The sequence below is a fragment of the Hakea prostrata genome, chromosome 8 (assembly GCF_041222555.1).
Source record: "Hakea prostrata isolate BN-2017 chromosome 8, UWA_Hpros_2, whole genome shotgun sequence".
NCBI classification, from domain to species: domain Eukaryota; kingdom Viridiplantae; phylum Streptophyta; class Magnoliopsida; order Proteales; family Proteaceae; genus Hakea; species Hakea prostrata.
Genome location: NC_142607.1, coordinates 23734887 through 23749526, shown reverse-complemented (window position 1 = coordinate 23749526; position 14640 = coordinate 23734887). Strand labels below are relative to the sequence as shown.

General features: G+C 40.8%; 1 pseudogene; it reads right to left on the bottom strand.

The window, feature by feature from the left end:
• Window positions 1-7448: 7448 nt before the first annotated feature.
• On the bottom strand, window positions 7449-13495 carry LOC149007443 (uncharacterized; annotated as a pseudogene).
• Window positions 13496-14640: the final 1145 nt, after the last annotated feature.

Below are 14640 nucleotides of genomic sequence, written 5' to 3'. Positions count from 1 at the left end.
AATTTTCAGGATTTTCTAAGTAGAGGCATCGGTTTAAAACCCGAGTGGGACCTCCGAAAGCTTAGTAAAATTTTCAGGATTCTCTAAGTAAAGGCATTGGCTTAAAAGCCAAGTGGGACCTTCAACAAGGCTTTGGTTCCAACCAACTAAGTCCTTCCAAAGAAAAGGCTTCGGTTCTGACCGACTAAGACCTTCCAAAACAAAGGCCTCATTTCCAATAATTCTAAGGAATTGTTCAGAAGAAGACTTTGGTGAAAAACCCGAATATCTTTGGCGATCGACAAAGTTTAAAGATAAAGTTAATTCTTTATTTCTTTAACGACCAAAAGGGGCCAACCTTTACAACATCAAAAAGTTCTCAGAAATACATATGAGACAACAAGTGTTGGGGTCAAATCCTCATAAACAGTGAATTCTAAATATCATCATCAGTGATTGCGAATAGTTCTGTAAGCTTCCATTTGTCGAAGGAGAGTCGGGAAGAAAAACCAAAGCAGCTTTCTTGAAGCAACACAGAGTCAAGAAGAAAATTTGAAGAAGCCCTCATGTGCCGAAACAGAGTCGGGAAGACATACCCAGGCAAGGCCCCTCACCCTCGACGAATGCGAAAAGTTCCGTAAGCTCCCACCTACAAAAGCTTGAGGAAAACTCCGCAATTCCATACTCTTTGTCTAGCTTTTCCAGCATCCTATTGCAAAGAATTCCGTAAGCTTCCCCCAGCAAAGACAAGTAGAAAGAAGAACAGGAGCAATGTCAAGCTCTAGGCTTCACCCTCTTTGCCCTTTTCGACCGATACCGAAGCTTGATCTACAGCCTGGTTGACGTTCAGGGCGGCTTCTTCATAGACCAAGTCCCTGAAAGGGGTCAAAGGAGGAGAATCGTCAAGATATAACAATATATCCGGATCCTCAGTAGGCATATCTCCCAGGTCTTCAGTCCAGTCGAGCAGGGGAAGTCCCAATTCTCCAAATACTTCTGAAGGGTAGTGTTGCTGGTGAGGAGCCATATCAAAGTTTGGATCTCTCCTTAAGATCAACTTCCAGACATCATTCTGCCCTTCCCGGTAAGCCTGTAAATGAAAAATATCCAACAAATCATCAAAAGGCTTACTGTGCAAGTATTGGAAGATGCAAGCCCTCCGGACCTCGACAATGATATGTTCTGGTAAAGAGGGAACTGCTTGCCTTTGGGGTTCGGTGGTTCTCGCCTCGGATTCCTTCAATGCCTCTGAGAGCCTTTCAACTTCATGTTCTAACTTGTGATTGCTCTCGTTAGCAACGTCCAATGAAGAGAAAAGCTGCAAGATCTTCGTGTTCTTCACTCGGGCTACTTCCTAGAGTTCGTCCTGAAGGCGTTTGATCTCAGCATCTTTGGCTTTGACTTCCTCACGAAGCTTAAAAAGATCGGACTGCAATCGCCCGATCCGAATAACTGACTCCTCTTGTTTGTGGAAGTTATCAGCAGTACTCCTACAACATTATCAAAGTTATTCAGAGAATGAGGATGATCCAAAAGGAAGGCAGAGGGAGAAATAATACTTACATTACTAATGAGTTCACGAAGGCCTCGTCGGGAACGACATTGAAGGCTCTGCTTTAGGCAGGCATCTGGGCGAAAGTGCACCATTCCAATGCCTTGTCAAAGTTTCTCACAATGTCAGACCTCTACAATGACCAGGCAGGCCTATATATTTCATCATCAGAATGAGGAAGTTTTTTCTTAGAAGCAACGCCCTTGGCTTTCTAAAAAACGACCCGATCCTCCACCATCGGGATAGCAGCTTCCACAACCAAGGGAGCTTGGAGGAAGATGCCAACGAGGCAACAGTTGTGATCTTTGGGATCGGGACGTCAGGAGAAGGAGTCACCATTCCCTCCTCAGGCCGACTTGCCATCTTCTCTATGGGTGATGCTAACAGGACGATGGCCAGTGCCTTGGGGGTCCAAACTTCGGAAGGAGTGGCATCTACCTTTTCAAACTTCATAGCATCTTTCTCTGTTGAGGAAGTCTTCTTAGCAGCCCTTGCTCGAATGGCACTATCATCGAACTTTGGAGGCACTGTGAAGAATAACAAGAATACTTGTCAGAATGCAGGGCCTAAAACCCTAGAAGTATCCAAGGTGATCAAGAAAGAAATCTAGACCAAAGTATTTGGTCTTCTCATTAAGACGGTCAGAAATGCATTCTGACGTCCAAAAATGAAGCTTCTAAAGCCAAAAAGCTGGCAGTGAAGTAAAAATCCACAGTTTTTCACTTCGGAGTTCACCAGGGAAAGAAGAACAAAAAGAAAGAAAAGAACGAGCAAAGGAAGAACTCACTCGTTCAAAGCCTTGCTGCAAATCTTCAAACTGTGAACCTTCAACAGGAAGAGCGAGGGTTATGAGTGTTAAAGGGATTTTTGCAGAGTTTTGTTACAACGTTCGTAAGGTGTCAAAGCACATCGAAGGGGTTTAAATAGCCCATTGAGGTGTTACAAAGGGACGTAACTCCAGCAAATCAAAGGCCAAGAAAGAGCGATGGTTCAAGTACCAATCACAGGATCCCAGATCAACGGCTACAAGATAATGACTTTCAAAATTCAAAATAAATGAAGTCGAGTTGCCGCAAGCTTCCACGTGGCAAGATAACATCAGTTATGAAGGAGTGCAGCTCGAGAAACGAACCATCACCCATTTGCAATAAATGTGATGGAACGGAAATTTTTTCTTGGGAAGGAAAACCCAGAAATAATTACAAGAAAAACATTTGATTCTCTCCAGAAGGATCATGCCAAAGGCAACATTCACAAGTGACAAAAGACGGAGTTGATCGTGATAGTAAGGAAACTGAAGTTTCGAGAAACAGGGCATCGGGAAACCGAATGAGTCCCCAAATGAAGTATCGGTTCTAAACCGAATAAGACTTCTAAAGGTTGGAGCATTGGTTCTACACCGAATGAGACTCCCGAATGATGTGGCCAAGGCTTATCCCAAACGTGGCATAACCGAAAGTTAAACTAAGCTCCCGAGGGAGACACAAGTTAGACCAGGAGGAGTCAAGTTGATATTATCTGGATATTCCCAAAAGGGAAATCTCACAAGTCAATCATAATAGTAAGTATGCTCTTACGACGAGTAATTATGGTCAATTCATATATTTATGAAATGGCCATAGGGGGCCAACCCTTATACAAAATCAAAAAAAAAAAAAGGGGGGGGGAGATTTTTCATTCTTGTGCAGGTTGATGAACTGGAGTGGTTGAAGGATCTGCTATTGAAGCTTGTCCCCGAGGGTCCTGGTTTTCACCGACTCCCTCATTTTTAGGAAGGGGCGGAGAGTCACTAAGGTAGGCATCAAGATCAGGATTGGACAGATAGGGATCATCATCTTCTTGGGCCCACTGCGGAAGAGACATCTTCAGCCTATCAAAAACTTCTGAATGACAAACTTTCTTGAAAGGAGAAGTGTTAAACGAAGGATCAGCTTTCAGAATGGCCTCCCACACGTCATTTTGTCCCTCTCGATAGGCCTGAGTATTGAACGGGATCATCAATTTGCTGAAGGGAACATTGTTCAAGTATTTCCGAATGCAAGCTTTCCGGAGATCCTGAGAGAGATGTTCAGTCTTGGAGGGGATGATCATTGACTCAAGATCTTTTTTCTCCTTGATCAGAACATCGACCCTCTTGTCAAGATTAGTAGCGATCCCTTCAAACTTCTTTGACTCACGAGTTAAAGCTCCAATGCGGCTATTGGCCAGATTGAGATCTTTCTTAAGACGCCCAATCGAGGCGTTTTCTTCTTCAAGCGCGGCCATCTCTTTCTTCAATCGGGCAAACTCTGAGTCCGCCGACCTCACCTGCTCCTCATAATATTGAAGTCGAGTGAAGGTGCGGCCCAAACGGTTTAAAGCCTCCATTTGTTGATAGAAATTCTCCACATCAATCCTAGTAAGAGGAAGAATTGTCAAAAACTCTGAAAGATGCTATAATCAGAAAAATGACAGCCCAGAAAAGGAAATTACCTGGTAGAAGTACGAACGAGCACATCATCATCAAGGGCTTCGAAAGCTTGACAGTCGGCTGGCATCAGGCAAAGTGAGCTCCACTCAGCAGCTTTCTCAGAGTCGATCGTAACCCGATCGGATGCGCCCAAGGTCCATTAGGGAGCAAAGACCTCCGATTCCTGGGTCTTCTATTGCTTCTTCGGGACAGTAGCGTCGATCGGGTCATGCCTCCTTTTGGTTCGGACAAGAGGAGGGACGACCTCAATGTGAAACCCAGCCCTAACCTTGACCCGGAAACCCTATTGTTTGTAGGTCCGACAATCCAAAGTAAAGCAAGAAGTCGGCTATGGGCCATCCCAGTGGAAGACTTGGTGGCTAGCTTGGAATCCATGAGTGTTGATGTCAGTGTTCCATTTATGGAAACTGCACCCTGATGAAGATGGAATTAGTTGATAGACTTGGAGTGCTCTCTGTCATGGTTCGAAGGCATTTCTACCTACTAGGTAAGTCACATGATGTGTGTGCAAAACCCCTTTATGTTTGGATTTGATCTGAGCCTTCATTTCCCTGTTTTGGACTTGCTGTTTTGATTGGTCGACTGGACCAGTCGACCAATCCAATCGACCAATGGGATCTGATTTTGCTAATTAGGTCTTTGCTTGCTCTATTTAAGTCCAATCACGAGTCTACTTCGTATTTTCTGCCTCCAAACTCTTTGGAAGGTACCAGAGCCCTCTGCAAGTCATCTCCCTTGCATCCTTGGTGATATCTTAACGGATCTTCGTCAAAACTCGTGCTTTTACACAAAAAGGTATGTGATCACCCTCTTCTATGTTTCATCTTTGATTCTTCATTATTATTCTTTCCTTTTCTGATTGAGGACAGTAGTAGTGATGTTGTATCTCTGTTGCAACCATCACTATACTCTTTTCCCTCTCTTTTCCTAAGGATCTAAAGCTTGGTGGATGATCTTCATCAAGATCATCACTCGCTTTTGAAGGAAAGGTTGTATTCATTCACTTTCCTTATTTAGATTGATGTTCTTCAGTCTTAGATCTAATTTTCTTGAAGATCTATGCATGTTTCTCATGATTCCTTTATCACAAACAGTGATCCATCATCTTATTGTTCTTGTCCATGATTTGTACTATGAATTCTTCAAGAACCATGATTGATCTAATTATGGTAACTTTTGTTTCCTAATTTGTAACTTGAAGACTTGATTTGATTACTATTTTGAAGTCCTCTATATACAAGTATACTGCCATTGTAGTTTCCCCCTTGTTTAGTACCCTTTTGAACCACCAGATTCGGTTTCATATTCTAAAAACTCTGATTTTCTAAGGCCACTGTCTCTGTTGGTCGACTCATTGGTCGACTGAGGCAGTAGACCAATCCAATCGACCAATGAGTACAGCAACCTCATATTTGGTCTGTTTTGGATGTTTTGATATCTTTCCTTTTTAGTATCTTTCCTAATATGTTATATACACTTGTTTAGGACTTTCTTCCCAAGTTTAGTCAAGGTCTTACTTGATTCCCCAAGGTCCTTTGCGAGTTATATAAGGTAAGGATGGTTATTTCCTTAATTACATAGATGGCATGAATCTAGTTTCTATATTTAAATCATTGGTTTATTTCCTTAATTAGATTCTTACAATGATATACTACTGATGCAATTACCTTGATTACAGTAGCATTACTTGTTTATACTAAATTAATTCATGTACGATTTACTTACCAAATATATGCAAGTTGGATGTTATTATTGATTTCTTTCCATATAAGAAGTTACCATATATGTGATGTTATGGAATTATGTTTGTGTATGATTAAGTATGGTTTGGAAAGGAGAGTTGTCCTTTTGACACTTCTGTCCTTGAACAACTACGGGAATATTATGGGATGTTTCCGGAGATGCCCTCTGGACACCTTCCTAAACTGTTGGATGACATATTTAGGGCTGTCTAGTGTTTGGCTAGGATGTCCTGTTATGTCAAACCCTAATCGGAGGGGTATTGAGACCGAATGACCCGTGGTAGCAATGGGGATTCGTGGGTGCTCAAGACCGGTAACCAACCCGTGAGAGGACAGGAATCACATTGTGGGGACCATTTATCGGTAGGTTGCATATGGATAGACTTGGGCTCACGGGCGCTCTAGACCAGTAACCAACCCGTGAGGGGACGTGAGAGCTTCCCGTTTACCATATGTGGATGACCTATAGGGTTGATGAGTCCGTAGTCAGGGACTATGAGGACTCTAGTGTGAAGGATGCCGGAAAGGATCGCCAAGGGCAAGGAATGGACGTATCTGGATCTGACTTGATGTAACTAAGTAGGAGACTTGCATTTGGCTAGGCTTTGACCTTGACATGCGCCAGTACTTAGACCAATGGTGATGTGAGAGAGTGGTGACTTAAACCCCTACCATGGAATGTCCCGAGGGATGCCGAACCCACTACCAAAAGGCATTGTGTGATGAGACCTTCCTAAAGAAGTACGGTGCTATGACTTAAAGCATGTCTGCCAATAGAGACCAGCATACATAGAGTTAGAATCATAATGCATCATGTGTTTCATATCATATAGCATTTTACTCTGCTTTGAAATCCTGCTATTTATGTTGTTATGGATTAACTGCCTTACTGGGTTTCTTTGAAACTCATTCCTTTTGTGCAATGTTTTGTTAGATTACTCTCAGGGTACTGATGACTATGAAAGTCAATATGAGGAAGCACAAACTGAAGAAGCGTACTTCACGCAAGGTGCTGGCAACCATGAAGATTACATTAAGGTTTCCTCAAGTGGTTTTGCTTGTTACCAGGATTAGCCCTACTGTGGAGTGGGAACATCTGAGCGTCATTAATGAAGTGTACGTTTATGAAGACGTTCTTTATAAGATAGAATAGACTTTAGTTTAGTCTGTTATATCTTTCTTTCTTATTTTAGAACCAGATGTAACATTTCTTTTGACTTGCGATCTACTTTCCGCTGGTTGTAGAGTGGGATTCCGCCTCACTTTACTTTATTGATTTAGACATTTGATTGTCTTTCGTACTCTGATTATATATGATTTATTCTTTCCTTATTTGGATCTTTTGGATTATACTTTGTACATTGATTATTTATGTTTATGATTATGTTATTGTCTATGTGGGAGGTTGATTACCTCGATACTTGATCTTCGGGGCTGTGGATCACACACTCGGGTATGCCAGGTAAGGTACTGGCTGGGTGGATGTGACAGTCCTCCTCGGTAGGCTTCTTCCCTTTCCCCGAACCTTCACCCGCGGGTTTTTGTATTCTTAGGCTCCGGGCAGGCAGCTTTGGGATAGGGGAGGCAGTTTTCTCACTGGCAGCCCTTTGGGCCTCTGTTACTACTCGAGGAGATCGTCTCTTAGCAGCCTCAATCCCCTTGATGACATTGGCCCGAATAGCCTCTGTATTAACCCTCAGAGGCACTACAGGAGAGATAGAATTAGATTGGCCATTAGAATTGGCCTGTTCCTCCAAAATCAATTTCTTCAATATCAAAATCATAACCTAGGTATTATACAAACTTTCAGAAGAAAAAAATTATAGGGTAAGAAAAGATTAATTCAGTGAGTAATCTAAGCCATTTAAACATTATATCTTTAATTAGAAGTAAAAAATGTGTGAACCCTTAAATTAAATAGGCAAGAAACCACCGACTAAATGGTCTTGACAGTGCCAAGAATATTTAATGATGATTAATTCCTATCTCTTACAATAATCCAAATCAATTAACTTATGGCAACACAATAGATTTACAAGATTATACAAATTAGAAAGCTTTGCTCAGAACGATCATGACAACCAACAACAAAAGGATGGCTCCAGGATTATAAGTATCTCACTCGCCAGCTTTTTCAAAAAATAACTAAATGTCAACTTCACATCCCTCGCAGAAGGTCAAAAATGCCTACAGAGAAGATCATGCTTCAGAAGGCCAAACCCAATAGGCACAATGGCCGGGGGTCATAGGAGAGAGATATTCCTGCAACTATAAAAATGATGGTATATATATATATATATATATATAAAATAATAAATAAATAAATAAAAACTTGTCAAGGCTAACTTTAGTTAACAGTGAAGTTTGATAATGATGGTGAGATATCGTCTGATATCCAACAGATGTGGCTCACAGCATGGTAACCAGAAGAGGGGCAAAACAACATTTTTTTACCTAATTCCAGATAATGAGTAATGTTCGTCCCTTGTTGCTACTTTTAATCATCTTTATGGACATAAGATTTCTAGTTGAACTCGAAACAACAGAGTAAAAGAATGTGCTCCACTATACCTTCAGTTCCTTCACCCCAAATGTTACATCCACAGGATCACTGTTGTGTGTATATTGCAAAAATTCTTCATTAGGATCTATCCACAGTTGGGTATGTAAGGCATAATCACTGTCCTCTGCAATTAAAATACAAGAGAAGCTTGGGATCCATAAATATAAAAATTAAAAAAAGTTAAAAAAGAAAAATTACAAATATGAGAATATGACAACAATAAATCGCCAAGGACCTTTTGTTGGGTCAGTGTAACTTCTAAGCTCAACTGCTTTCTCTCCTATTTGACCTGCTGCATCAGAAGGTAAAGAAGACGGATTGGTGGCTATGATGATAATCTCCAGCAGGGATGACTGGAAGTTTGCTAGCAATCTGTTGAAGTCTCGAGGCCTCACTACAAAGTTACTCGGAAAGCGACTCCTATTGAGAGAAAGATGTTGAATGTCCGGTTCAATGTTGCATGTGATCCAGTAGGCTTTTCACACACCTACATCAGGTTTCTCAGAACAATGTTTAACACAAGGTGCTTACTCAGATAACCATATATGATAAATAGCATCAACTACATTATCTATAGTGCAGCCCAGCACCTGCTAATAACCTATTCCATAAAATAATTGGTTTCTGGTTTAAAGTTGATAGGTATCTAGTTGAGGGACCATAGCCAATAAGGACCAGATTCTACCAGTCAAACCTAACTATACAGCGCAAAGCCAAAACTTGGATGGCTAGTTTAAGTTCAGTGTCATTCGCTTGATGATCTTTTAAGATAATGCCACACTGATGTGTACCAAAAATACAAATTTCCTCCTTAAGATTGAAATGTAAGTAACAGGTGGCATGATGCTCCAATGCAGTAACTAAGACACAAATCATAATCTGAATTTAGAGGTGAGGAAAGTCATACCTTCAAGAGAATGCTACATCGCACCTGGGCTGGGCTGCTAGTATTGTATAAACATCAAAGAAATGAGGCTTGAATGTTACAGCCTGATAAGCAGACCGTGATGAGTTGAGTGTGTAGAAGGCAAGCTGCACAACACAAAAAACATTTTTATGAAAAGAATAGTGTACTCTGCATCAGACAAACCAGGTCTTACGCCTGATAAGTGGAGTAATGAATTGAGTGTAGAAGGCAATGTGCACTGTCACATCCCCCCAGCCGGTACCCTAACTGGCATACCCGGGAGTGTTATCCACAGCCCCGAAGATCAAGTATCGAGGAAATCATCCTCCCACATATTCAATAACATAATCATAAACAGGAAATAATTACGGTTTAATATTATAAACAAGGTTCAAAACAAGAAATGAATAAACAATATGGTCAGAGTGCGGAAAATGATACCAAATGTAATCACATCAAAAGAAGTAGAGTGAGGCGGAAACTCACTCTACAAATACAGCGAAACGTAGTATAAGTCTAAAAGGAATAACAACGGAAACAAAAGAAAATAAGAAAGATAACTAAACTAAGAGTCTTCTATCCTATAGATGATATCTTCAAAATAGTGGACTTCATCAATCTAACTGAGATGTTCCAATTCCACGTTGCCTCTAATCGTAGTACGAAACTTGATCAACTGAGGGATCATCAGAGTAATCTTGATTGTTGCCAACACCTTGCTCGTAGTACGCTTCATCGGCTTGCGCTTCAGTGTATTGTTCTTTATAGTAGTCAAGACCTGTAGAATAGTCTAACAAAACAATGTAACAAAAGGAATGAGTTTCGAAGAAACTCAGTAAGGTAGTTAATCCATAACAACATAAATAACATGTGGCAGATCATAGCAAGATGCAATGCAGTATGAAATAGATAATGTATGTATGCATCTAAACTCTATGTATGCTGGTCTCTATTAGCAAACATGCTTTAAGTCATAGCACCGTACTTCTTTAGGAAGGTCTCGCATACGGCTCCTGTTGGTAGTGGGTTCGGCAACCCTCGGGACAAACCATGGCTGGGGGTTAAGTCAACACTCTCTCACATAACCATTTGGTATAAGTACCGGCACATGTCAGGGTAAAAGCCTAGCCCAATGCAAGTCATCTACTCAGTTACATCAACTCGGTCCAGGATACTTCCATTCCTCCCCTCTCGAGATCCTTTCCGGTATCCTTTCCACTAGAGTCCTAATAGTCCCGGACTACGGACTCATCAACCCTATTGGTTATCCACATATGGTAAACGGGAAGCTCTCATGTCCTCTCACGGATATAACTCACCGGTCTCAAGCGCCCATGAGCCCAAGTTTAGCCATATGCAACCCTCCAAAACATGGCCCCCACAATGTGATTCCCGTCCTCTCACAGGTTGGTTACCGGTCTTGAGCGCCCGTGAATCCCCATTGCTACCACAGGTCGTTCGGTCTCAATACCCTTCCGATTTGGGTCTGATATAACGGGGACATCCTAGCCAAACACTGCTAGACAGTCCTAGGTATGGCAATCAATAATTCAGGAAAGCGTCAATGGGCAACCCCGGAAACATCCCATACTATTTCCAATAATGTCCAAGGACAGAGGTGTCAAAAGGACACCTCTCAATCCCAAATCATACCTAATCAGACACAATCTCAGATCAGACATGACATACACAATCAAAGTTCATCATATACAAGAGAGTATACAGTCATGATCTAATCGTTAAACAATATTGTAATAAGCAATTCACATAAACTTAAATAATAAAAAGAACACATAAGCAAGTGCTACTGTTCTCACAGTAGTAAATCAGAAATATAAAGTATAACAACAGTAGGTAAACTCATAGTTTCATAAGGTAGAAACCAGAGAGTATGCGATCTATGTAATTAAAGAATAACTGTCCTTACCTTCTAACTCGTAAAGGAACTTAGGGAATCAAGTAAGACCTTGACTAAACCTGAGAAGAAAGTCTTAAACAAGTGTATACAACATGTTAGGAAAGTTACATAGAAGGAAAGATATCAAATCAATCAAAACAAACCAAGAATGAGGTTGCTGTACTCATTGGTCGATTGATTGGTCTACTGCCCCAGTCGACCAATGAGTCGACCAACAGAGACAGTGGCCTTCAAGTATCTGAATTTTTAGAATAAGAAACCGAATTTGGTGGTTCAAAAGGGTACAAAATAAGGGGGAAACTACAATGGCAGCATCCTAGTATATAGAGGACATCAAACCACCAATCAAATCAAGTTTCCAAGTTACAACTCTGGAACCAAAAAGTTAACCTAATTAGGTTAAATCATGGATCATGAAGAAAACATAGTATGATCAAGGATAAAGAATTAGAGGATGATAGGTTACAATTCTTGTAAGGAAAACACATTAATTGGCTATTAATAGGGTCAAGGACATATATCCAAGAAATTAGGGTTTCAACCTTTTTGGCTCTCATAAAAGGTTAAGATCACAGGATGAAAGAGAAGTAAATTGTTGGCCAATTACAACACGAAAAACCATAGAAAGATCAAATTTAGATTAGCATAAATATTGCCCATGAGGTTTCCCTCGCATGGGAGGTTACAAAAAGGTTTCCAAAAAGATCATACAAGGATTAGGGTTTCAAGGGTTAATTCGGCTAGGGTTGAGATCATGACGATGATCATAAATCTCAAGGAATAGAATGAGATCATGGAATAGATGGTTGCAAGAATGCAGCATCATCTTCCTGATCTCAACCAAGAACAGATCAAAGAAAAAAAATCAGAGATGGAAGAAAAAGAGAACATAGACATACCTTTGTTGCAGGAGGAAGGAGATCACTTCAGTTCTTGCGAGATCAACCAAGGATGCAAGGGAATCGATTAGAATGGAGTTCTAACTCGTTCCAGAGGCTTAGGAGGCAGATGAGGCGGAGTATTCCCAAGATTAGACTTAAATAGAGTAGCCATGACCTAATTAGTAAAAACAAAACCAATTGGTCGATTGATTGGTCGACTGGTCCAGTCGACCAATGAGTTGACCAATCAGGACAGCAAGACCAAAACAAGGAATTGAAGGCCCAGATCAAGTCCAAACATCAAGTGGTTTTGCACACACCTAAAGTAACATACCTAGTAGGTAGAAATGCCTTCGAACCAATATAGAGAGCACTCCAAGTCCATCAACTAATCCGATCTTCAACAGGGTGCAGTTTCCATAAATGGAACACTGACATCAACACTCAAGGATTTCAATCCAGCCACCGAGTCTTCTACTGAAATGGCCCAAAGCTGACTTCTTGCCTTACTTCTGGTTGCTGGACCTACAAACAACAAGGTTTCTGGGTCAAGGTTAGGGCTGGGTTTCACATGCACCACTAGTGAATATATATAGAAATTAGGAAATCTGTAGTGGCAAGTTTGGGGTAATTTGGAAAGGCAATTGCCACCACGAAACAAGGAGTGGAAAGGTCTACCTGACGATCAAATCCAAAGGATAGTGGACCACAAGACTCATTTGCCGTCACTCCTAATCTTCCTTTTGTTTACAGGTTTCAGCTCCAACAAATAAAGTAGCTAGAAAATACAAAATTTATTCTCTTAAAAAGCCCTAGCAACGAGGAAGGATGAATTATTTATTGTAATTGGTATCTTCTAAATCCCTTGTAATCAATGACATACATTTAGTAGCCAAACAAACTTCTATGTGATGGGAATTCTCAATTTAATCTAATAACAAGTCAAACGAAAGAAGAAGAAAAAAAAATTCAATGCATCATCGGAAACGAAAAGCACTAAGAGATTCAAGTCTTGATTGAATTCTTATCCCTACGGTTACATAAAAACTACCCAGGGATCAAAGAGTGAAGATTATTCTGAGAAAACAAGGAGCCGACACCGGGCGGTGTGGGTGTGAGATCATGAGTAGTTGATAAATGATACCTGAGAAGGAGAAGCTTCAATGGTGAGTTCGTGACCTATACGAGCAAGGCAAGTGATGCAACGAGAGAAAGTTTTGAGTGAGTTATCGCTCAAACTGAGCTCCATCGGTTCCGATTTGCTTATCCCCTTTCTGCACTACAGTTCTACTTGCTCACTCTTATCAGATATTGTTTTCATTTCTTCTTTACTGATTTCATTCTTACCAGAACACAATTATCTGCTTCTCTACTCGCTTCACTTCAAGAACTACGAGTGAAGAGAGACCACCCTAACTTTTATAATTCAATCGAGAGCACAAAACCCATTAACCAAGAAACATAATTCATCACAAAAATTACCAGCCAAGCCCAACAGCCTTCTTGACCACACCTTGAAGACCAACTAGCATGAATTTCGTCCGATTGTTTCCAGTTACAATCACTTTAGTGTGACTAGGAAGCACAGAAAGTTCCTCAAGAATCGTTTTCTTCAGAGCTTTCTCTGAAATCAGGGCCCTAAACGAAATTAGGGCGTTTCTTCTTCAAACAGCTCTGCTTTTTCTTCTTAAACTACTTCTTCTTCTTCTCCAAGATGCGAGCTTCGATCGAAATCAGGTTTAACACGAAAAACGCTGGAACAAGTTGGATTCTTATTCAACCAGTTGCTTCTTTTTCTTCTTCTCCAAGATGCGTTAGAGCTTCTATCGATATCACAAAATGAGGTTTGGAGCTGAACAGTTTGGTTTTGTGTTTTTCAAAAGATTTTGAAAATTGTATATTTTGATTTCAAAATTTGAAATCGTATATACTGTTTTTTTTTCCGGTGAAAAGGTGCTTTGTATTAAACTAGGAATAGAAAATAAAGATTACATGCGTTGGTAACGCTTCCCATTGGCATCCTGGTGAACAAGTCGGGCCAGATCCAGAGGAAGGTTACATATAAATAAGTGGGTTTCTCCAAGGAAGTTCAAGAAATGAGCTAAAAAATCTGCACAAAAATTAGATTCCATAACATGATGTGTGAAAACACAATGATGTAGCCTATGCTTGATGTCCAAAATATCATCCACAATACCTCTTGCTGCCCATGGGATTTGTAAGCCTCCAGTTAGGATTTGAACTGCAAGTTGAGAGTCAGATTGCACTTGTACTTGAGTATGACCATAATGTGTAGCTCTTTGTAGACCACAAAGTATTGCTTTTAGCTCCATATGAAGCACATTTTTGTCATTGCTACAACCCGCTGAAGCAAAGATTACATGACCTTCCGAGTTTCTTCCAATTGTGTCGTAGCCACCACGATTGCCCCAAACTGATCCATCGCAGTTAATAGCAATCCAAGGATCAGGTGGTCTGGTCCACTTGTGCATTGAGAATTTGGCTCGCCAAAAGTTAGGATTAGGTGGTCTGGTCCACTTGTGCATTGAGAATTTGGCTCGTCGGAAGTTAGGATGAATGTGCCACCGGTTGAAAAAATCACGGCTGTGATTAGTATCCTCCACATAA